At 34.7% G+C, this 7,374-nt stretch overlaps 1 non-coding gene across 1 annotated transcript; it reads left to right on the top strand.

The window, feature by feature from the left end:
• Positions 1–3,882: 3,882 nt before the first annotated feature.
• On the top strand, positions 3,883–3,988 carry LOC112804498 (small nucleolar RNA R71). Its single transcript, XR_003203112.1, has one exon. It is a non-coding gene; the product is annotated as a small nucleolar RNA R71 (small nucleolar RNA).
• Positions 3,989–7,374: the final 3,386 nt, after the last annotated feature.

Here is a 7,374-nt window from a genome sequence, read left to right as displayed (position 1 = left end):
AAATATAAACTCACTCTTTTTATGCATTACATCACTTTTTTTCTTTTGATTCAAGTTCAGTGAGCAATACACGAGACACATTTTCAGAATAAAAATTAAATAACAAAATAAACAATAAATTAAACTAGAACTTCGGAATTGAAATAACAAATAATCATGCAATAACTAAAACAAAACAGTAGAAAATCGGTACATAACATAGTAAAAACGGGAAGGAATATAGAATGAAAGAAACTCAACTACCTCAGTTATCCTAGTGGCCATTTCATTCTTCAAGCTGTGCTCCTCCGTGAAGATGATTTGCCTCTCTTTGGTGCCATAAAAATAAACAGAAAAGTCATGAGCAAAGCGACAACACCAAACTTAAAAATTTGTTTGTCCTCAAACAAAGAAGAACTGCAAATAGAGAAAAACATAAAAAAACGTACGGAAGAGTAAAAACAAATATTATTGTAAAAGAAGAATAAAAGGACAAGAGGAACTAAAATAATAAAATATATATATATTATTTTTTTATTCAGATATTTATTTATTTATTTATATAGATGGGGAAGGGAACATAGATGTATATATATATATATATATATATATATATATATATATATATATATATATATATATATAAGGTGTAAATAATATATGGGGAAAGGAAGGAAATAGAAACAAGGGTAAAGTATTAAATTGGTTCCCTAGGTTTGGGCGTAATTATGTTTTAGTCCTTAAGGTTTAAAGTGTTCTATTTGAATCTAAAAAAGTTTCGTTTAGCATCAATTTAGTCCCACAGTGAGGTCAAAATTAAATAATTAACAAAATGTCCTACATAACAACAATTCAAGAATAAAATCGATAATCTGGAGAACAAGTACAAGCTCCAGAGGCACAAAATCAACCATTGATGCATCAATACATTTATTTATCATTTTCTTTAGTTTTATAGAAAATATTTTGTTTATATTATAAAAAAAATAATAAATAAATATATTGATGTATCAATGGTTGATTTTATGCATCTAGTGCTTGTACTTGTTCTCTAAATTATCGATTTTGTTCTTGTACTGTTGTTATGTAGGACATTTTGTTAATTATTTAATTTTGATCTCACTGTGGGACTAAATTGATGCTAAATAAAACTTTTTTGGATTCAAATAGAACACTTTAAACCTTAAGGACCAAAACAGAATTACGCCCAAACTTAGGGGACCAATTTAGTACTTTACCCTAGAAACAAAAATTGGGATGGGATTTGATATGAGGCAGGGGTGGACCGAGTTATTGATATGATCTCTTGTGATTTTAATTGATATGGTTCTGAATTATGGAAGCTGGCGCCTAACTTTGGCAATGGGGCGCCCAACTTGGATTAAAAGAAAAGGCTCCCACGCTGAACTTGCAACGGATCAAGTTTGGAGTCAACTTTTGCTTGGTTTTGATGCGTCCTCTTTGTACGTCGTTCACCATGCTGAATTTGGGATTTTTCAAGTTCAGCGTGGGTCTTAGCTCAATTATACTCTTGTGACGTCGTTTATCACGTTGAACTTGAAAAATTTCAAGTTCAGTGTGGACATGACAGTGCCTCTTGCCCAGTTTGTACGCATACTCCATGTTGAACTTGGCAAATTTCAAGTTCAGCGTGGAGCTGGCAGAATCAATCTTTTTCAAAGTGAGCAAAAAAAATTTTAAGTGTCTGGTTCTTGTTCTAAAAATTTTTGCATGATCAAAACACACGTAAAACAAAGAAAAAACAGTAAAAACTCAATAAAAATTAAACAAATAATATAATCAACGCAACGGACAAATAACTAAGGATACGAAATTATCGGGTTTCCTCCCGACAAGCGCTTCTTTACCGTCACTAGCTTGACGGTCAGCTCCTTTATGGAGGAGGATCATAGGGACTCAACTCTTCACCCTTCACTGTGAATCTTCTCCCTGTGTCCCCATAAAGTAGCTCAATATGCTCCAGAGAGAGGATTCTGTTTACTGTATAGGTGAACACTGGATTGCTAGTCAACACCACCTTCATTCTTGGGGAGAAGTCTTCAGTGAAAATCTTTTTGTTTCTCCATCCCCTAGATACTTTCTTCTTTTTGGGAACCTCCGCCTTGGTGGATGATGTATTTCTAACACCAAACTTAGGTTTGATGTCAGGAGAAATTTTATTGGTTGTCACCACAGGAGGTTTGAGCTTCACATTCTGCTATGCATCATCAGGGGGTTCTTGAAGGTTTGGATCAATAAGCTCAGTGTGCATGCACCTCTCTTCTTCACCTACTGAATGTATATCTTTGAAGACATGAAAGACTAGTTGCTCATTATGCACTCTAAGCACTAATTCACCTTCTTCCACATCAATCAAAACTCTTCCAGTGGCTAGGAATGGTCTTCCTAGAATTATAGAGGCATTCTCATCCTTCTCCGTGTCAAGAATCACAAAATCTGCTGGGAGGAAGAACTTACCCACTTTGACCAAGACATTCTTCACTAATCCGTATGCAGGCTTTATAGATTTGTTTGCCATCTGTAATGCTATTCTTGTGGGTTGTGCCTCTTGGATTTGCAACTTCTTCATCACAGACAAGGGCATTAAATTTATGCTTGCCCCCAAATCACATAGGGCTTTCTCAAAGGTGGTGCTCCCAATGGTACATGAAATTTGAAAGCTCCCTGAATCTGGCATCTTTCTTGCCAAGTTATTCTGAATGATGGCACTACATTTCTTAGTCAGAACCACTGTCTCATCTCCCTTTAAAGGCTTCTTCTTTGACAACAGCTCCTTCATGAACTTGACATAGAGAGGCATTTGCTCCAAAACCTCAGCAAAAGGAATATTGATTTGCAACTTTCTGAAGACTTCCAAGAACTTTGAAAACTGCTTGTCCTTTGTCTCCTTTTAAAATCTCTGAGGATATGGCATTTTAGGCTTGTACTCAGGAGCCTTTGGAAATGTAGGATAACTGCCAGGAGAGTCTGGAAATGGGTTGTCCGTACGCTTTAGAGGGACGTGCTCTACTTCTTCCTTCTTCTCTTCTGGAGCTTCTTTTTCAACTGGCTCCTCATTAACTTGTGCTTCCGTACTTGCCACATGTCTACTTATCAAGGTGATAGCCTTGCATTCCTCTCTTGAATTTGAAATTGTGTTACCAGGAAGGCTATTAGTGGTCCTCTAATCAATTTCATTAACTTTTGTGGCTAATTGACCCATCTGAATCTCCAAATTCTTGATTGATGCTCTGGTTTCCTGTCCAAAACTTGCCAATATTACTTCCAAATCATTGTTTTGCTGAGATGACTGAAACTGGTGGTTATTAAAATTATTCTGTTGAGAACCACCCTGAGAATTATTATTAAAATTTTGTGGCCATTGAGGTTGCTCTCTCCACCCAAAATTTGGGTGATTTCTCCACTCCTGATTGTAGGTCTTAGCATAGGAATCATTATTGGGGGTTTTTAGGAGCATTCCCCATGTAATTGACCTGTTCAATAGAAGATTGAGTATAATTATAATTCTCATTTGGCATAAAATTACCTGTCATGTCATAAGGGACCTCTTGAGGTGCATTCTGAGTGTTGACAGTTGAAACTTGCATTCCACTCTACTATTGAGTAAGTAGATTTATTTGCTGAGACATAAGCTTGTTCTGAGCAAGGAGAGCATTAACAGCTTCCACTTCCAAAATGCCTCTCTTCTGAGGAGTCTCAGAGTTCAAAGGATTCCTGTTGAAGGAATATAAGTATTGGTTGTTAGCAACCAAGTCAATAAGCTCAATAGTCTCCTCTGGTGTCTTCTTCATGTGCAAAGAACCACCTACAGAATTATCTAAGCTCATCTTGGACATTTCACATAAGCCCTCATAAAAGATATCCAGCTAAGTCCATCTAGAGAACATGTCTAGAGGGCATTGCCTAGTCAGTAGCTTGAATCTCTTCCAAGTTTCATAAAGGGTCTCACCATCTTTCTGTCTGAAAGTCTGAACCTCCACCCTTAGCTTAGTAAGCTTTTGAGGTGAAAAAAATTTAGTCAAAAATCCGGTGACAACCTTACCCCCAAGTATCCAGACTCTCCTTGGGTTGAGAACCTAACCACAGCTTTGCTCTATCCCTCACAGCAAATGGGAAGAGCATGAGTTTGTACACCTCAGAATTTACTCCATTGGTCTTCACAGTATCACAAATCTGCAGAAAATCAGAAATAAACTGATTTGGGTCTTTCTGAGGGAGTCCATGATATTAACAATTTTGTTGCACAAGAGTAACTAACTGTGGCTTCAGTTCAAAATTATTTGCAGCTATTGGAGGCACCACAATATTTTTGCCATAAAGGTCTGCATTAGGAACAATGTAAGAGTGAAGAACTCTTCTAGGTTGCTCATTCCCAATTGGATTTGCCACATTGGCATTAACAGCATTATTATGATCCATAGTGGAGTCTGCAGCCTTGTAAAGTATTGCTTGTTGTAAACGCCGTCTCAAAGTTCTTTCAGGTTCAGGATCAAAGTCTAAAAGAGATTTCTTATCTCTGTTTTTACTCATAAACAAACAGAAAATAAGAAAAGATGAAAATCTCTACGTTAGAGTGCAGAGAATTTCCAGTAAGATAACCTGTGTAAAAGAAATAAAATAAAACAACTAAATAATTAAAGCCGAAAAATTTTAAAAATTATAAAAAAATAAACAAGAAAATTAAAATAAAAATAATTAGGGGATACCAAACTTAATTTCAGAAATTAAAAAAAATATATGATAAAATTTCTCTTTTTTTGGAAAATTAAAGACAAAAATAAAACAAAACTAATAGAATATGAAAAAGATAATGAAAAGCAACAAAAACAAAAATAAAAAATAAAAATAAAAATGAAAAAAAATGGACAAAAATTAAAAAAAAAATCAAAAGTAAAAAGGAAGTCAAAAAAAAAGAAGAAAACAGGGGCATGGGGTGGGAAACGAAAGGAAGGAAAAATTAAAGGAAAAGAAAAAAATTGAGAATTAAAAAATTTATAATAGGAAAATAAAATTAATTAAAAGAAAAATGATCTAATCTAAGCAATCAAACAATGAGTAGTTGTCAATCATAACCAATTCTCGTCAACGGAGCCAAAAACTTGGTGCGAAATTTATAACCACAAACTAACCAGTAAGTGCACCGGGTCGTACCAAGTAATACCTCAGGCGAGGGAGGATCGATCCCATGAGAATTGATGGACTAAGCAACAATGGTGAAGTGATTTACTTAGTTAGGAAAACAGAAAATGGTGTTTGAAGGTTCAAAAGCATTAATAGTGAATCGAAAAATAAGAAAACAAGCAGTAAATAAGTTGTGAATAATATATGGAGAAACAGTTAAGGCTTCAGAGTTATCTATTTTCCGAATTGACTTTTCTTACTAATTATTTTAATAATGCAAGATTTAATTCATGGCAAACTATGTGTGACTAAACCCTAATTCCGTAGACCTTTTTAGTCTCCTCTAAAATTCATCAACTGCCAATTCCTTGGTCACGTAATTCTAATTAGAGGGTGAAGTACAATTCTAGTTTATATGCCACAGAAATCCTAATTACCCAAATATAAGAGGATTATATATCACGTATCCCGTTAAGTCTAGATAATTAGAAATTTAGGAGAATATATTTTCAAGCTGTTGTTCAAGTAAAGAGCTTTTCCAAGTTATACAAGAACTCAATTAGAACAAGGATCATACTTCCGTTCCACCCAAATTCATAAGATAAAGAATGAAAAAAATTCTTGAATTATAAATCAGTACATGAATTAAAATAAAAAAATAATAGTATCAATCCATACAATAGACAGAGCTCCTAACCTTAACAATGGAGGTTTAGTTGCTCATGGTGCAGAGAGAAAATAAGGATTCTGAAAAACTATAAATTATGGAATAAGGTAGAGGAGAGGAGATCCCAAAGGACTGATTCTTTTTCCTTTTATATCCAATCCTAATTAATGTAAAATATATTTTCTAAAACTAAAATAATATCTTTTTCTATTTTAAAATACTATACAAATTTAATCAAAATTAACTAATCATTCGTGCAAGCTCTTGGACATATGAGGGGATCATTGGCGTTATTGGAGTCCACGCTGAACTTGGCTTTTTCCAAGTTCAACGTGGAGAAAAGTAGTGGAGTCTCGTGCATGTCCCCTTGAATCCCTGCCAAGTTCAGCGTGGAGAAGGCAGCGTGTGCTTCCCTTGGAGTTCTCAAATCCACGCTGAACTTGGCTCCTGCCAAGTTCAACATGGAGGAGGCAGAGATTGCTAGAGAAGAAATGTGTATTATTATATATCGTTGGAAAGCCCTAGAAGTTAGCTTTCCAATGCTGCTAGAATCATGTCAATTAAATTTCTGTAGCTCAAGTTATTTCTATTTGAGTGCAAGGAGGTCAGGATTGACAACATCATTCGCTTTCTTCCCTTTCTGCTACAAAACTCCGTCAAATCCATCCGAATGCTATCTGAAATAAATAGATTTATACACAACTCAAAGTAGCATCCATAGTGGCTAAAAGATATTTAAATTTTTATTAAAATCAATAATTTGAATGTAAATTCACTACGAAAAGATAGTGAAGATGCTCACGCATCACTGTCGCTTCACTCATGACTTTTCTGTTTATTTTTATGGCACCAAAGGGAGGCGAATCATCTTCACGGAGGAGCACAGCCTGAAGAATGAAATGGCCACTAGGATAACTGAGGTGGTTGAGTTCCTTTCATCTATATTCCTTCCCGTTCTTACTATGTTATGTACCGGTTTTCTACTATTTTGTTTTAGTTATTGCATGATCATTTGTTATTTCAGATTCTAGGTTCTAGTTTAATTTACTGTTTATTTTGTTATTTAAATTTTATTCTGAAAATGTGTCTCATGAATTGCTCACTGAGCTTGAATCAAAAGAAAAAAAAGAGTGATGTAATGCATAAAAAGAGAGAGTTTATATTTAGCATTAGTCTTATGTACTTAAATATGGTGGTGTTATTTGTAACTCTGAATGAATGACAAGAAAACTGCATATTTGAATTTGAATCAAGGGATGTTTATGTATGAGGAATAGGAAATTAGAGAACTATTATGACTTCTCTGAAATAAAAAAAATTTTAATCCTTGAAGCAAAAGAAACAGCAAAATGAGCATAAGAGTAAGGTCCAAAGCTCTGAGCATCAATGACTAGGGAGTCTGAAATGATTAAAAGCTCAAAGAGTTGTTTTCCTAGTTATATGCTTGTGGTATTCTTGTTTCAAGTAATCCTTGAGACGAAATATTTAGAGTCGTGACCAAATGCATTCAGCAGAGTATGCCAAAGGCTTTGAGCACCACTATCTGAGAGAAATTGAAAGAGAAATCAGAACTTAGAAAGAGTTTC

The sequence above is a fragment of the Arachis hypogaea genome, chromosome 5 (assembly GCF_003086295.3).
Source record: "Arachis hypogaea cultivar Tifrunner chromosome 5, arahy.Tifrunner.gnm2.J5K5, whole genome shotgun sequence".
In the NCBI taxonomy this organism is placed as follows: Eukaryota; Viridiplantae; Streptophyta; class Magnoliopsida; order Fabales; family Fabaceae; genus Arachis; species Arachis hypogaea.
Note: the sequence above shows the minus strand (reverse complement) of the source record. Positions and strands in the feature narration are given on the sequence as shown.